This window comes from Musca domestica, unplaced genomic scaffold (assembly GCF_030504385.1).
Source record: "Musca domestica strain aabys unplaced genomic scaffold, Musca_domestica.polishedcontigs.V.1.1 9, whole genome shotgun sequence".
NCBI classification, from domain to species: Eukaryota; Metazoa; Arthropoda; class Insecta; order Diptera; family Muscidae; genus Musca; species Musca domestica.
The window spans coordinates 14,998,159-15,017,612 of NW_026712435.1; positions in this window are offsets into that span (position 1 = coordinate 14,998,159).

The window sequence follows — 19,454 nt, forward strand, 5'->3', positions numbered from 1 at the left end:
GCCGATCGCCTTGGTCGACTTTTATATGGCCTCTTCGGATTAGAAAGAGCCTTACCAGTCGAAAATTTTTCGTATAAACGCTTAATGGTGTTCTGAGAAGGCGCACTTCTCACATTTTTTAATGTTTTAAAAGCACGTTGAGTTTTCACAATTGACTTTTTCAGAGCACTCGTGTGGCGTGTATTCGTTTATGGTAAAAATCTGCTTGGACTTACGCTTCAAACGCGGTATGTCATTAAGCGAAGTGATATCTCTGTCAAAAGTTATGGCGTTGCCAGATGGGTCCGTCGAATATGAGTGTTTGGTATTGAAAATGGGCTATATAGATCCACGTTTTGATATAGCTACCATTTAACTGAATCGCCACATTTATGCTTTTCTGGTTGTTTTTGTCACAATTTGAGTCCGAATTCACTTTAATATTTAGCAGTTTCGGTTCCCAGTAAGGAAAAAACAAGTAAAAAAGTATCGGTCGACTTTGCCGACAGATGTATACCCTCAGCCCTCTTCACCCTCTATGGAGTGGGTTTTTAAAGAATGGGTCAATATTGTCAATTTCGTATCGGACCTACATAAATATGATATAAATATTATTATAGCAGATGGATATAGCAATTGTAAAGAATCACTGAGTTGTTTCGCAATTTATGACAGATAAAAATATTGAAAAAAGTGCCTCTTTGTGGGTGAGGTACCAGAAGGTGTTCGCAGATATATAGGATCATCTTCAAAGCAGGTCTGGTGTTAGCAAAAATAATTTGCATGTGTGAAATTTGAAAAGAGTTGAATCCTTATTTCGCTTTCTTTGAGCGTTATGTTTTTCAAAATTAGATTATTGCTTCCTTTCTGTGCAGAAAATATATATCTCAAATTTTCGACCATTTGTGGGGGAGGTACCATATGATGTGGACCGATATACTTCATCTTAACACCAGAGCTTGGGTTAATATAAATATTGGGATGTGCGCCATTCGAAGACAATCGGACTCATACATCACATTTTATGAGAGTTGTAATTATTCAAAATTTTGACAATTTGTGGTGGAGGTACTTGAAGGAGTGAACCGATATTGTCCATTTTTACACCTAACGTAGAACTGATGCAAATATTAGGATTTGCAAAGTGAGAGCAAAATCGGATTATCCTTTCTATTTTTGTGCAAACAATATATGTTTTGCAAATTTCAACCTTTTGTGGGGGAGGTACCAGAAGGAGTGGGCCGATATATTCCATCTTAACATTAGATCTTGGGTTAATATAAATATTGGGATGTGTGAATTTTCAAGACAATCAGACTCTTACATCACATTTTATGAGAGTTGTGATTATTTAAAGTTTTGACCCTTTGTGGGGGAGGTACCAGAAGGAGTGGACCGATAATCTCCAGACCTAGCAATGATGCAAATATTAGGATTTGCAAAGTAGCAGAATAATCGAATGATTCTTTCTCTTTCTGTGCAAAAAAAAAAAAAAATATTTTTTTTGAAAATTTCGACCTTTTGTGGGGGAGGTACCAGAAGGAGTGGACCGATATATTCCATCTTAACACCAGACCTTGGGTTAATATAAATATTGGGATGTGTAAAATTTTAAGACAATCGGACACTTACATCACATTTTATGAGAGTTGTACTTGATGGAGTTGGCCGATATTTTCCATTTTCACACCCGACCTCACACTGACGCAAATATTAGGAATTGCAAAGTTGGAGCAAAATCGGACTATAATTTCTCTTTCTGTGCAAAAAATAATTTTTTTGAAAATTTTGAACATTTGTGGGGGAGGTACCAGAAGGAGTGGACCGATATTGCCAATCTCCGAACTCGATCTAAGTATGACAAAAATATTACGATGTACCAAGTTTGGACCAAATTGGATACTCCCTTCGAGAGTTATCGTGCGCACCAGCCAGCCAGACAGATAGACAGACGGTCGGACGGACGGACATCGCTAGATCGACTCCAAATGTTCTGAAACGGATTTGGTCCAAAGAGACCTAGGGTCTAAAACCGTTATTTCGACTAGGCACGTTTTGACCGTATCAAATGATATATACCCTCTGTAGCCATATGGCTGAGGGTATAAAAATGTCTATATAGGCCCATATTTTGGTATAGTCCCCATGTAACTCGTGTCACCCTTTTCACCGAATATGTTTCAAATTTGCAATTTGAAGTTCTTAATGGGTACTACATTCTATGACAGAATAATTGCTCATATAGGTTCAGGTCTTCGTATAGCCCCCACATAGCGGCACCTCCCTGTATTCGGTACTTTGATCATTTTAGCAACATTATGCACAGTTTCACAGTTTTATTCAGTTCTTCATTTAGGTCCATATAACCGAAGTTCCCTATATTATGTACTATGATTATTTTAAGGACATTGTTCACCGGCATTGTATTAAATTTCGTATTTGAAAGTTGCTAATGGATACTACAGCTTAAGACAGAAAATTGCCTATGGAGACTTTCGCATAACACTAAATAGCCGTACCTCCTTATATGCGGTATTTTGATATTTCAGAGACAATATTCAAATTTTGTATTTCAAATTTCCCAATGGGTACTGCCGTCTGTGTCAAAATATTGCCTATGAAGGTCCACATCTTCGTATAGGCCCCATAAAATAGTAGCCTCCTATATTAGGTATTTTGATGATTTTTTGTTTCAAATTTCGCAGTTGAAGTTCCTAATGGGTACTACAGCCTATGACAGAAAATTGTATATATAGCTGCAGTCTGCGTGAAACAGTGCTTCCTTATATTCGCTATTTTGATAATTTGAGCGATATTATTCCCTGGAATTGTCTCAACTTTGGTATTGTAAGCTCGTAATGGATGATACAGTCAGTGATCGAAAATTGCGTATTCCGGCAAACAGGGTGAGATGAAAAAACTGCAACCTACTGCTGTCATTTCTAAACCAATCGTCCGACAGCTGTTAAAATTAATCCAGTGACACCTCATTATATTGTTTACAAGCGTACAAAAGCATTTTGGTGAGAATTTTTCAGAAAAAAAAAGTTATTCGTTATGGAATTCAAGCGTGATAGTGTGATTTCTTTGTATTTGGCTGAAAAACCGCAAGTGGCTATCGTTAGGGCACTCCAGCATTTAAATGTGAATAAATCTTTTGTGTCTCGTACCATCGCTCGTTACTGCGATACTGGTAGTGGAAGAGAACAGCAACATCAGCAGAAATGGTTCGAAAAGTAAAGAAGCGACTTGATCAAAACCCGCGTTGCAGTGGCCGAAGCTGAACATATCTGCAATATTCCATTTGGCAAATATTGAAAAATGAGCTCGGGGTAAAGATATTGACATTGCAAAAAAATGCAAGAACTTACACCGCAACAGAAAGAAAACAATTAAAAAAGCTTTAAGTGCGGCCGGGCCGAACTATGAATATCCTCCACAATTTGGTACAAGTTTGGCCATTTTCAAAAAAAAAAAAAAAAAATAATAATAATAATAATAATAATAATGTAGCCGTATATTGGGGTCTATACGACGATGTGGACCTGCATAGGCAAATATTGTACTAAGCTATTACAATATTAAAATGCAAAAATTTAAAAAAAAATTGTTTATAATGTAGCTAAAATTATTAAAATACCGAATATAGAGAGGTACCATGGGGGTTATAAAATGTGGACCTGCACAGACAATTTTCTGGCATAGGCAGTAGTATCCATTACTAACTATCAATACAAAACTTGAAATAATTCCGGTAAATGATGTCGCTAAAATCATGAAAATACTGATTATCGTGGGGTACCGTTATATGGGGGCTATACGAAAACTTGGACCTGCACAGACCATTTTCTGGCATAGGCTGTAGTATCCATTACGAACTTTAAATGCGAAATTTGAAAAAATTTCGGTAAATATATCGCTTAAATAATCAAAATACCGAGTATCGGAAGGTACCGTTATATGGGAGCTGTACGAGGAGGTGGACCTACATGCCTCATTTTCTGTCTTAGGCTGTAGTATGTTATACGAACTTCAAATACCAGATTTGAATCAATTCCGTTGAATAATGCCGCTAAAATCATCAAAATACCGAAAGGGAGGTACCGTTATATGGGGGCTATACCAAAACGTGGACCTACATCACCCATTTTCAATACCAATATTTCCGCGATAATATTCGGCATTTATTCTGAGGCCACGGTCGATATATATATATATATATATATATATATATATATATCTTCTATATCTATAAAAGAGGAAAATGTTTGTATGTTTGTTTGTTTGTTTGTTTGTTTGTTTGTAATTTATGGACTCGAAAACCGCTGAATAGATTTTCCTGAAAATTTCCATATATACTGCAACATCGCCTGAAAGTAACATAGGCTATATACATTTTTGAATTTCCACTTGGAACTGGAGATATAGCATCAGAATCGGAGGTACCTCCCAAAAATTTAGATTTTATATGCACATATATATTGATTGGTTGAAGATACAGTCTCCAAATTTGGAATACGTAACGGAATTCGGAACAAAAATAAGTTTGCCAAATTATATTGTAATCGGTTCAGATTTGGATATAGCTTCCATATATATTTTCGACCGATTTCGTTCATTTGATGTCTCAAACACAATATGAAGGTTCGATTCCAATGAAATTTGGAATGTGTGACGGGATTTAATCCGAAAATAAATTTGTCAAATTATATTGAAATCGGTTCAGATTTGGATATAGCTCCCATATATATTTTCGGCCGATTTCAAGCATTTGATGCACCAAACACGCTATGTATCCCCAATTTCAATGAAATTTGAAACGTGTGATAGATTTTATCTAAAAAATTGATTTCCTAAATTATATTGAAATCGGTTCAGATTTGGATATAGCTCCCATATACATTTTCGGCCGATTTCATGTATTTGGTGGACCAAACACGGTATGTATTTCCAATTGTAATGAAATTTAAAATAAGTAACGGAATCGGGAGCCAAAATGAATTTGTCAAATTAAATTGAAATCGGTTCAGATTTGGATATAGCTCCCATATATATTTTCGACCGATTTCATGTATTTGATGCACCAAACGCGCTATGTATCTCTAATTTCAATGAAATTTGGAAGTTGTAGCGGAAATTAAAACAAATATACATTTGTCAAATTATATTAAAATCGGTTTAGATTTGGATATAGCTCTCATATATATTTTCGACCGATTTCATGTATTTTATGCACCAAACACGATATGTATGTTCGATTCCAAAGAAATTTGGAATATGTAACGGGATTTTGATTAGAAAATAAATTAGTCAAATTATATTAAAATCGGTTCAGATTTGGATATGAGTGGCTAAATTTGCATGAGTGGCTAAATTTGGTACAAAAATAAATTTGACAAATTATATTCAAATACGCTCAGATTTGATTATAGCTCCCATATATATACTAAGCCGATTTCACATATTTGATGCACCCAAAGCGAGAGAGACAAAATCCCGTTACATATTCCAAATTATATTGAAATCAGTTGAGGTTTGGATATAGCTAACATATATATTTCGGCTGATTTCATACATGTTATGCACCAAACATGATATATACGACCGATACCAATGAAATTCAGAATGTGTGACGGAATTTGACTACAATAATAAATGTGACAAATTAATTGGAAATTAGTTAAGATTTGGATAAAGCTCCCATATATATATATTATCGGCCGATTTCACATATTTGACGCACCAATTTCAATGAAATATGAAAGGTGTGGCGGAGTTTGGTGTAAAAGTAATTTTTTTAAATTATATTTAAATCGGATCAGATTGGGATATGATTTTAATAACAACCATTGACCCACAACGCCTTAGGCTAACACTAAAAAACAACACAACAGTTGATTTGAAATACGCTTATTACGGCAAAGTATGTTGCTATCTCGAATTCACTAATTGCAATAGTAATGCCACTCAACTTCAAAAGATTGCAGTTACATAAATAAATAAATCCGAAGGACAAACCCTTCGTGTATGTATGTCATGTTACTGCTTTTCTAATGGTTTTGGTTATTTACGCATAAAAGTAGTGCAATAATTTTTTCTTTAAATGAAATTTGTTTTTTTTTAACCAACATATATTCGTAAATAAAATTTTGAATGCATATAAAATTAAAAGGGGTAGCGAAGCGCACCGGGTTCAGCTAGTATATATATATATATATATATATATATATATATATATATATATATATATATATATATATACTTTGTGGGGTCTGAATGTATATTTCGAGGTGCCTGCCATGGTGATGGTGTGGGCCGCCATAACAGCCGACGATCGCTCTCCGCTCGTATTAATCGACCGTGGCCTCAGAATAAATTCCGAATATTATTACGGTAATATTCTGGAGGGTGTCTTAAAACCTTGGGCACGCAAACATTTTGGTCGCGGACCTTGGACATTCCAACAGGACTCAGCACCATCGCACTCAGCACGCGCCACCCAAGAATGGTTACCAAATGAAGTTCCTCGCTTCATTTCCAGCGCACAATGTCCACCAAAATCTCCGGAAACCAATTCGTTGGGCTATTTTGTCTGCAGTATTTTAGAAAGCAAGGTTGGCACTAAGAAATACCAAAGTGTCGATCACCGCAAACAAGCGCTTCGCCAGGAATTGGCCAAAATACCGCAGAGCAACATTTGGGTAGCGTGTGACGGTTTCATTGGCCGTTTGAAAGTTATAATTCGTGCGAACGGTAACAAATTCGAATAAATCTAAACTTATTCTAAAATTTGATGCTATTTTCGACATTTTTGCTTTCATTCAATAAAATTAAAAAAATGTAAAAATTATGGCGTTTGATTTTGTTGCAGTTTTTTATCTCACCCTGTTTAAAAAATAACTTCAACGTACAAGCATGATGGTAACTCTCGCAAAATGCAATTTGGCATATCTATTTTCCGAGGGTAATTTAAAATCAGTGTAAACCATAAAAGCTGCTCAAAGAACATACAAACCTTTTCTCAAGCCAAAAAAAAAACCAGTAAGGAAAGCTCAAAAGTCGGGCGGGGCCGACTATATGATATCCCACACCACTATGCATATTTAGTAGAGCTCTCGTAAAAAGGTTTATACAGGGCATTTCAGAGCTCTATGAGATATTTGGTACAAAATCAAAATCTATCTAATTCTATCGTGCATTTTACGAACTATAGCTATCTCCGGGTTTCTCCAAATTTTACGTATTCTTCTTCTTCTAGACTGGTGATTTGGGCTGATATTGACCATTTTGTGCACATTTAACCCGAAATCGGATGAAGATATATATGAGAGCTATATCCAAATCTGAACCGATTTCGATAAAATTTAAAACAGCTATTCCTGTGCTCCATCTAATACCTGGTACCAAATATCACGGTTGTGGAGTGAATATTACGAATGTATGGGACTAAAACTCTAAATCGGATGAAACATATATATGGTTGCTATATCTATATCTGAACCGATTTTCACCAAATTTGATATACTTGCTTCTAGGCTGAATTTGGTCCGATGTCATTTGGTGCACAATTAACCCGAAATCGGATGAAGATATATATGGGAGCTATATCCAAATCTGAACCGATTTCGATAAAATTACAAACAGCTATCTCTGGGCTGTATCTTATATCTGGCACCAAATATCATTCTTTTGGAGTGCATTTTACGAATGTGAGAGGCTTAAACACCAAATCGGATGAAAGATATATATGGGAGCTATAGCTATATCTGAACCGATTTTCTCCAAATTTGATATACTTGCTTCTAGGCCGAACTCGGTTGGGTGTGCCAAAATTCAGGTAATTTGGACTGATAGTGGACATTTGGTGCACATTTAACCCGAAATCGGATGAAGATATATATGGGAGCTAAAGCTGTTTCTGAACTGATTTTCTCCAAATTTGTTGTATTTGCTTTAAGGCTAATCTCGGTCACATGTGCCAAAATTCGGGCCATTTGGGCTGATATTGGCCATTTGGTGGTCAATTAACCCGAAATCGGATGAAGATATATATGTGAGCTATATCCAAATCTGAACCGATTTCTATAAAATTTAAAACAGCTATTTCTGTGCTCCAACTAATACCTGGTACCAAATATCACGGTTGTGGAGTGCATAGTAGGAATGTGAGGGACTTAAAGATCAAATCGGATGAAAGATATATATGGGAGCTATAGCTATATCTGAACCGATGAACAAATTTGATATACTTGCTTCTAGGCCGAACTCGGTTGGGTGTGCCAAAATTCAGGTAATTTGGACTGATAGTGAATATTTGGTGCACATTTAACCCGAAATCGGATGAAGATATATATGGGAGCTATATCTAAATTTGATCCGATTCTCACCAATTTCAATAGGGTTCGTCCTTGGGCCAAAAAAATATTGTTTGGAAAATTTCATCTCAATCGGATAATAAATGCGACCTGCATTTTGTTCACAAGAATACATGGACAGACGGACGGACGGACAGACGGACTGACATGCATAAATCGACTCAGAAAGTGATTCTATGAAGGTTCTCAAAAGTAACTATGGGTCTATCTCGTTTCCTTCTCCATATTACAAACGAATGCTCAAAGACATAATACCCTTACCACTATGTGGTGTAGGGTATAACAAGGGGACTGATTGGTGGCTCTTTCCGAATCCTAGGTATTCCCTGCCTTACCCCTGGTAAACATTACCATCGTTCTCCACTAATACGTTGTTTTTCTAAAATCAACAATAACGGGGTTTAGCCTGATCATTTTGCAACAATTTTTGAAATATAGCAGCAGAATCGGAGGTACCTCCCAAAAATTTAGATTTTATATGCACATATCTATTGATCGATTACAGATACAGTCTCCAAATTTGGAATGCGTAACGGAATTTGGAACAAAAATAAACTTGCCAAATTATATAGAAATCGGTTCAGACTTGGCTGGAGCTCCCATATATATTTTCGGTCGATTTCATGTATTTGATGCACCAAACACCATATGTACGTTCGATTCCAATGAATTATGGAATGAGCAACGGGATTTGATCAGAACATAAATTTGCACAATTATATATAAATCGGTTCAGATTTGGATATAGCTCCCATACATATTTTCGGCCGATTTTACATATTTGATGCACACAACGCGATGTGTACAGAGTGAGATAAAAAAACCGCAACCAACTTCAGACTGCGGTCATTTCTAAGCAAATCGTACGACAGCTGTTAAAATTATTCCAGTGACAGCTCATTGAACTGCCAAATTTGGTTTTCTTCGATGAGAAAACATTCGTTGTCCAGGAGTTTGTAAAGAAACAAAACGATCGTGTTTAATTGCCAAAGAGATCAGCTGAAAATGTGCACCTTCGGTTGGCCACAAGAACTAAAGCGGCGGCCATGATGATGGTGTGGGCCGCCATAACAGCCCATGGTCGCTCTCCGCTAGTATTAATCGACCGCTCGTATTAGTCGACCGTGGCATCAGAATAAATGACGAATATTATCGCGAAAATATTCTGGAGGGTGTATTAAAGCCTTGGGCACGTAAACATTTTGGCCGAAGAACTTGGACATTCCAACAGGACTCAGCACTATTGCACTCAGCACGCGCCACCCAAGAATGGTTACAAAATGAGGTTCCTCTTTTCTTTTCCAGCGCACAATGGCCACCAAAATCTCCGGATACCAATCCGCTGGACTTCTGTGTCTGTAGTATTTTGGAAAGCAAGGTTGGCACTAAAAAATGCTAAAGCAAGCGCTTCGAGGGGAATGGTCCAAAATACAGCAGAGCAACATTCGGGCAGCGTGTGAAGTGGTAGGTTTCATTGGCCGACTGAAGGCCATAATTCGTGCCAAAGGTGACCAATTCGAACAAATCTAAACATATTCTAAAATTTGATGCTATTTCCGATATTTTTTCTTTCATTCAATAAAATTAAAAAAAAAACTTTTTTGACTTTGTTGCAGTTTTTTTTATCTCACCCTGTCTTTATATCGCACATAAGTCAGTTGCGAAGATAGAAAAATCGATCAATCTATACTCTTCCCTATATTAATACCATGTTATATTCTCTCTCTCTCTCTCTCTCTCTCTCTCTTTATTAGTGCGATATGTGGAGCAGAATTAACCTTCACACATTGTAACATTTATAACAGACACAGGTATGGTGCAACATTTGAGCGTGTCTCATATGTTTTGAAGGACATTCAGGATATACTTTGAGGGAAATCCATTCTAGAATGTTCTTTTGCATTAAATCAACACATTTTTTAGATACCCCTAGCTTGGTTGGTAACTGTTACTGTTAACACTTCAGGACTCTTCTCACAGTTTGTTTCTCAAATAAAGTGTTTTGTATGGAACTCTCTCTCATTAAAATTTAGATTCGAAAAAAATGGCCAAAATTTGCAATCCCATTACGTTTATGGTCATTATAAAACAAATAACCGCAACAGTTATAATGACAGTTTCAGTTTTCACAAAGCATTTAACACGAAATTCCAAATAAGGGATCACTCAAATAAACCACAAAGCAAACCAAGACAAACAAAAAATGAAAGGAATGCGGCGCTATTGGAAATCATAAAAGCAAGAGGACAAATACAGACAAAAAATGGCAAAACAAAAAGAAAAAAGTCAAGAAGTAAAAAAGCGAACAAGGAGAGCACTTTAAAGGGAAGGAACAGCACTAAAGTGTACCATAATTCAACACTCTGTGAACTTTGAAAGAATGACCACGAAGTTGTTTTGGAATTCTTTGCTCAAAATGGGAATTTTGCCAAAAAACCCAGAGATGACTTGAAAAAGGAAATAAGTAAAAGTAGAAGAAGTATGTACACAAATATGCATGTACATACCTTAGGCTAACAAAGTAATATAGCAACAAGAAAGGTACTCAGTCGTAAATTGCGTACCGGGAGAAATTTAAATGGTGCAGGATATTGTGAGAATCATATTTTGAGATGAAAAATTTCAGAAATCATTTGTTTTGCTACTCAAATTGGTGATAATCGAATCAGATTTTAATATGGAACCCATAAATAGTGTCGATCCTTTTCTTAAGTATTGTACACCAAATGTCACCTTTGGCGCGAATTATGGCCTTCAAACGGCCAATGAAACCGTCACACGCTGCCCGAATATTGCTCTGCGGTATTTTGGTCCAACCTTGCTTTCCAAAATACTCCAGACACAGAAGTCCAGCGGATTGGTATCCGGAGATTTTGGTGGCCATTGTGCTCTGGAAATGAAGCGAGAAACCTCATATTCTAACCATTCTTGGGTAACGCGTGCTAAGACCTGTTGGAATGTCCAAGGTCAGCGGCCAAAATGTTTGCGTGCCCAAGGCTTTAAAACACCCTCCATAATATTTTCGCGATAATATTCGGCATTTATGCTGATACGACGGTCGATTAATACGAGTGGAGCGCCATTGCCGGCGCTTGAGTTCTGGTGGCCAACCGAAAGTGCACATTTTCAGCTAATCTATTTGTCAAGTAAACACGATCATTTTGTTTGTTTGTTTACAAACTGCTGGACAACGAATGTTTTCTCATCAGAGAAAACCAAATTCGGCAGTTCACCACTTTCGGCCAAGCGATGTAACTCTTTAGCTCTTCTGAGTCTATTTTCTTTCTGTTGCGGTGTAAGTTTTCCACTTTTTGGAATTTCAATGGATTTACCCCGGGCTAATTTTTCAATATTTGCCGAATGGAATGTTGCAATATGTTCAGCTCACGATCCATTTTTCGTCCGCTGCGATGCGGGTTTCAAACCATTTCTGCTGATGTTGCTGTTTTCTTCCGTCCACATCCTTCCTTGACGTCGGGCTATGCTACCAGTACCAGCGATGGTACGAGACACAAAAGATTTATTCACATTTAAATGCTGGAGTGCTCACATTGGGAAATATAGACTCATTGGTTGTCTGAAATGACGGTTTTGGACCATAGATCTCTTTGCACAAAATCAATTTGTGGACATTCGTAGTCGATCTAGAGTTGTCCGTCCGACCATCTGTCTTGTGAGCACGATAACTCTTGAAGTGAGTATCCGATTTGGTCCCAATTTGGTACATCGTAACTTAATTGTTAAGCTTAGTTAGAGATCAGAGATATGTTATAACCGTTCACCCCTTCACCTTTTCTGGTACCTCCCCAACTAAAGGTCTGGTACCTTCAAAGAAAATAAAGAGAAAGAATTATCGACTTTGTGCAAAACTTTCCAAATCCTAATATTTTTGTCAGTGCTAGATCAGGTGCGAAAAGGGACATCATGTACCCCCTGCACAACGGGTCAAAATTTGGAATAAGTATAACTCTTATAAAATGTGAAATAAGAGTCCGATTGTCTTCAAATCTCACAAATCCCAAAATTTTTATTAACACAAGATCTGGTGCAAAAGTGGAATATACACCTTTTAGTACCTCTCCCACAACGAGAGAATAACCATTAAGCTCGGAAAACTGGAAATATTAATCCCATCCCTATCAAACTCGTCACATCCAAATACGTCTATCAACACAAACTCTGTTAGGAAAATGGTAAATATCGGTCCACTCCTTCAGGTACCACCCCACAAAGGGTCAAAATTTTGAATAGCCAAAACGATTTTAAGATGGGAATTGAGCATCCAATTGTCTTCAAATTTCACAAATTGTAATATATCTACTTAAGCAATATCCGGTGTGAGAATGGAATATATCGGTTCACTCCTTCTGGTACCTTCCCTACAAAAGATTTTCAATAATTATATTTATCGAAGCAAATCAGCGATTCTTTTCAAGCTTGGGTTATCTAAATATTGTTCTCAACAGAAGATCTGATAAATATGTAAATATAAATATACAAGGGGTCAACATTCATCATATCACATTGACTGAGGGTATACATCTGTCGGCAAAGCCGACAAGATCTGGTGTAGAGGTGGGATATATCCGCCCACTTAAACGGGTACCACTCCCACAAAGGCTAAAAATTGGATGTGGAACTCATTACGAACTACAAATGCCAATGTTTAGACAAATCCGTAGGAAAATGTTGGAAAAATCAAATCAAAAATCCGAATATCGGGATGTACCCTTATATGGGGCTACACGAAAACGTGGACATATATAATCCTTGTTCTGCCACAGAATCTAGAACCCATAACGATCTACAAATACCAATTTTTAGACAAAATGGTGGAAAATGTGACTAAAACCATCAAAAATGGAGGCTATACGAAAACATGGGCCTATATGTCCTTTTCAATACCAACCAGAACAATACAAATTGTTCTGCAAATTTTTTAAGCTCTACGTCAAATAATGTGGGCTGTATCGTGATATCAACAGACAGACGAACATCGTTAAATCGACTTTGAATTTGATGACTAGAGGTGTAGAGGTATAACACTAGAGGTGTTAAAAACGCAATAAAAAATATAACGTAGCCTCCCTTCCAAGCTGGTGGGTATAAAAACGATCACAAAAGGCTATTCTATTTAAATTTCACACACCCAAATATTTTTACTAAGAGGTGAGCTGCTGTGGAGATGGAATATTTCGACTCCTTCTGTCACCTTCCCCACGAAGAGTCATCATTTTGAAGAATCGCCTCTCTTATAAAATGTATTAATCGCATCATATTTGTTTAGGTTTGAACGCATTTTCCAAGCTTGGAAATATTCAGATGAACTTAAATTCTCTCCCTCTATCTCTGTTCAAAGCGAAAAATGCCAGAGCGAAAAATGCCAGAGGAAAGTGCCCACCGGGTGAGTGTGGTACATGACATATAAATGCATTGAATAGAACAGATCCAAGGGGATATCCTTTAGTATCCTAATATTTCAACTTTGCCAACTTTATACCTTACACTTCTTTGCGCTATGAAACTTTCAATTGAGGAGCCTCCGGGAGTGTCTTAAAAAAAAGTAAAACTAAAATTTTAATTCGATGACGATATAAAAAAGCTACAGCCAAACAAGTCAGTTAGTAATAAAACGTATTTATAGAAATATATGGGAATAAACACTAAAACCCCCATGCAAGTGTGTGTGTGTGTGTTGTGCAAGGAATTCAACACCCCTTTACTGCTCAGCCCTGCCAAAAGGGAAACACAGAGATAAAGCGTAGATGGCAAATAAGACATAAAAATTTCAGTTTGCGATGAATCATAAAATGGTAAATTCATGTTATTTTTTCATTGAACCCGAAAGAAGTGAAACAGCCCTTTTCTGCTGCTCTGCCTTCCCCCCTCCTGCTTGGTGAACCGAACAAAATTGAAGTACAAGAGCTAGCTAGCCATTCAGGCATGCAGGCAGGCAATAAGCCATGAAACCCCAATGGCAGACAACCAGTTTTTTGCCTTTTTGCCAGAAGATGTTCGGCAACCGAAGGCGGTGGAAGAGGTAGCAGAGAAGTTGGTTGGCAGGCAAGCAGGCAGCAACAGCGACCCCCAGAAGAAGAACCACATTCCTTAGGTTCATCTCACATGCATGCACACAGCAAATTTTTGCACAAAACATGATCCAAACTTGCCACAAAAATGGAGTTTGCGTTACCAATTTAGAGTGCCAGCATTTGGTGCGATTTCATGTTGTTGCCTGCTTCACTTTCAGAATGAAGTTCTAAATTTTAATTTTGGTTCAAGTTTACCTTTTTTCTTTGACAGTCAGCCATCCAGCCAACAATTCATGCCTTGTATACATCGCCTCAGCTGAGACTTAAGCATGTACATGTTGCTAGGTATACGGCTTGGGAACAAACGGTTATGGTCATGCAAGGATACATGTAAGCCTTAGACAGCGAGTGAGCAGCACATGCAACGGTCGGGCATTATGTGCGGATGCTTTGTCTAAATGTTGTGGAATTTTTCTTATTTCCTCAGTCGGCCGATGTTTGGTAGTTTGTTTTAAGTGAGTGCGGTAAGTGGGGGGCACACAGTCGGGCAGGGTAGTAGTTGAGAGTGTGTCTGTTTTGATAAAACACACAGACACACACACTTTAATTTTCCTCATATAAACGCAAAGTCGGCATCAACTAACCACTAACTTTGGCAATATCTCAGAAATAAATTGAAACAATACGAGGAAGGGTAACATAATTTGGAGAAGAGATTTGATAAGCTTTGCTGGGGACTAGCCATATTCTCTGCGGGTATGTTTTCAATTAGTAAAGAGATTTTTTGCAAGGCATATATTTTTAATTGGTAGGGGCTATGAGTCCCAGTGGAAATAATCCATCCATACTGAGTTGAGAATAGATCTTTTCAAAAGTCTTTTGTTCCCCTTACTGTGAGAGATATGTTAAAATTGGTATTCCGTTCGTAATTTCCATTTTAGACTCCATTATGTATATATCGCTCATTTTTTCATTTATTGCCCTACCCAGATGATTTGATTGGCCCAAGGAAGAACCCTATTGAAATTAGAGATAATTTAGGTATAGCTCCCATATATATTGTTCATCCGATTTGTTATTTTTGTCATCCGCAGCCGTAATATGCACTCTGTAACAACAATATTTGGGAAAATATATCAAATAACAGTTCAGAAATACCTCCGCTAAATTTTGTCGAGATCGGTTCAGATTTGGATATAGCTCCCATATATAACTTCGTCCGATTAACTCTTTATTGTGCACCAAACTTCTAATATTTTTTCAAATGGAATATAATTCTGCACATACGACCAAATTGAGTGTAGAAGCTAGTATGTCAAATTTGGTGAAGATCGGTTCAGATATAGCTATAGCTCCCATATATATTGTTCATCCGATTTGTTATATCTGTTACCCACAACAGTAATATGCACTCCGTAACAACAATATTCAGGGAAATATATCAAATTTCATTGAGATCGGTTCAGATTTGGATATAGCTCCCATATATATCTTTATCTGATTTCAAATTAATTTTGCACCAAATGGGCAATACAAGTCCGAATTTAAAAGATACAAATGCTTCGGCATATTTAGTCCTTTGAACTTTAAATTATAATTGTAATCATAGCGTGTATGATTGAATTCTCCCATAAAAACTTTTAATTGTTATGTGGAGGTCTACTAATTTAGCAAAGTGGTGTAGGGTATCCTAAAGTCGGCCCCGCTCGACTTTAAGACTTTCTTTACTGGTTTACTGTTAGCATAGCAAAGGAGTTGTGGGTCTAGGTTCCTTAATAAAATAATATCCTAGTCTTCTAATCGATTTCAAAAAAAAATTGAAAAAAAGAAGAATTGTTAGACCAAATTCCGTCATACATTCCAAACTCAATTGAAATTTGACATACAAAGCGTGTTTGGGAGCTATATCTAAGCGTCAACCAATTTCAATATAATTTGACACATTAATTTTTGTACCAAATCCCCTTCACTTATTCCGAAATTTCTCTTAAAATTTGATGTGTTAAATACATGATTTCGGACAAAATATATATGGGAGCTACATCCAAATCCTAACTGATTCAATATAATTTGGTAGATTTATTTTTGTTTTGAATTTCGTTACACATTCCAAATTTCGTTGAAAATAGAGATACATAGAATGTTTGCATCAAGTACATGAAATCGGTCGAAAATGTAAATGGGAGCTATATGCAAATCTGAAACGATTTCGATTTAATTTGCCGAATAAATATTTTAGAAAAATTCAATCAGACATTACAAATTTCATTGAAATTTGACACATACAGTGTGCTTGATTCATTAACCTCGACCGATTTCAATATAATTTCACAAATTTATGTTTGTACCAAATACCGTTACTTATTCCGAAATTTCATTGGAATCTGTCATACATATCGTGTTTGGTGCTTAATATATCCAAACTTCGAAAATATATCCAAATTTCAACCGATTTTAATATAATTTGGCAAATGTATTTGTGTTCCGAATTCCATTACGAATTATAAATTTTATTGAAATTGGAGATACATAACGTGTTTGGTGCATCAAATACCTGAAATCGGCCGAAAATATTTATTGGAGCAATATCCAAATTTAAACCGATTTCAGTATAATTAAGAAAATAAATTTTTGTACCAAATTTCATCTCACATTCCAAATTTCATTGAAATTTGGGATACAAAGTTTGGTGTATTAAATACATGAAATCGGCCGAAAATTTATATGGGAGCTATATCCAAATCTGAAACGATTTCAATATAATTTGGCAATTTTATTTTTGTCCCAAATTCCGTTCCATATTTCAAATTTGAAGACTGTATCAATAACCGATCAATAGATATGTTCATACAAAAACTAACATTTTTTGGATGTGCCTCCGATTTTGATGCAATATCTCCTGTTACAAGTGGAATTTCAAAAATTAATATAGTCTATGTTACTTTCAGGCGATGCTGTAGTATATTTGGATTCAGGAAAATCTTTTCTGCAGTTTTTAAGTCTATAAATTACAAACAAACAAACAATCGTACAAACATTTTCCTCTTTTATAGATATAGATATTTTTAAATTCCCAATATCAACATTTTAAAGTTACAGCTCCAGCTGTTCGCCCAAACCTAAATTGTACCAAAATTTAGTAACATTTAGTACACATTTCCAAATCACCTCCTTATATTAACCCCACTTTTCCAACTGAACTCTTACAACAAATATCAAAATTTCACATCTACAAAAAAAAAAAAAAACTGCAACAAAGTCAAACGCCATAATTTTTTATTTTTTTGAATGAAAGAAAAATATAATAAGTTTAGATTTGTTCGAAATGGTCACCTTTGGCACGAACTAAGGCCTTCAAATGGCCAATGAAACCGTCACACGCTGCCCGAATGTTGCTCTGCGGAATTTTGGTCCATTCCCTACAAAACACTTGTTTGAGGTGGACGATAATTCGGCATTTTTTAGTGCCAATCTTGCTTTCTAAAATACTCCACGGATTGGTATCCGGAGATTTTGGTGGCCATTGAGCGCTGGAAATGAAGCGATGAACCTAATTTTGTAACCATTCTTGGTTGGCGCGTTCTGAGTCCTTTTGGAATGTCCAAGGTCTGCGGCCAAAATGTTTGGGTACCCAAGGCTTTAATACACCATCCAGAATATTTCCGCGATAATATTCGGCAATTATTCTGATGCCATGGTCGATTAATACGAGCGGAGAGCGACCATCGGCTGTTATGGCGACCCACACCATCACCATGGCCGTCGCTTGAGTTCTGGTGGCCAACCGAAGGTGCACATTTTCAGCGACCTCTTTGGCAATATTTTCTCTTCGGAGAAAACCAAATTCGGCAGTTCACCACTTTCGGCCCTCTTGAGCTCTTTTGGGTCGATTTTCTTTCTGTTGTGGTGTAAGTTCTTGCATTTTTGGGATTTCAATGCTTTACCCCGAGCTCATTTTTCAATATTTGCCCAATGGAATATTGCGATATGTTCAGCTCACGAGCCATTTTGCGCCCACAGCGAGTCGGGTTTCGATCAAGTCGCTTCTTTACTTTTCAAACCATTTCTGATGCTTTTCAAACCATTTCTGCTGCTGTTTTTCAGCCAAATATAAAGTAATCACACTATCACGCTTGAATTCCATCACGAATAACTTTTTTCTAGATAGCTGTCACTTGAATAATTTTAACAAATGTTGGACGAGTGGCCTAAAAATGACAGCAGTCTGAAATTGTTTGCAGTTTTTTCATCTCACCCTGTATATGCCCTTCTAGCCATATTGCTGGGGATATAATAATGTAATAAAGGAAATTGTGAAGATTGGTCCACGTTTAGGCATAGTCTCCATATAATGTAACTTTTCCTCTTAATGGTACGAGATGTCCTTGCAAAATAAAGTTATAGGACCCTACCCCCGATTTTTTTAAGTGTTTTTAGTCAAATTTGCTGAAATTAGTCATTGGTATTTGGGATAGGATCGCCAATTGATGACATGCCAATATAACCACGCGTTGGACAACTGTGCGGTGATCAAAATCAAAACTTATTTCCAAATTTTCTTACTCTTCCTACCAAATTTAGTTTTATTATTCTGTCCATTGTTACCCACATATTAAACTTCATAAGCTTTCGGCTTACTCCTGTACTACTATATATCAGAATTAGTGCCATTTAGAACTTTTCGTTTCCAAAAAAAAAATCCAAATTCACCGACTTATCTAAACGCATCGCACTCATAGTGATCCTTGTACCAAAATTAACAAATCCAGTTTTATTTCAACACCATATGCCAAATTTGGTACCATTTCGTAAATTTCGTACACCTAAACTCCAGAACGATATCTTACTATACTATTTTTTAACATTCGCCTTTACCCTTTATCCTTTCACCCAAAACCAAATTGTACTAAATTTAGTACTATTACACCTCCACAAAAGTTAGTGCAGTTTAGTACTGTTGGTCACTTATAGTTCGAATTTTCAAAAACATCTTTAGTTCCTCTATTATACACACAACATCAAAGTCGCTATTCCAAGTTTCAGATTTTTTACTCTTTCCTTACTCAAA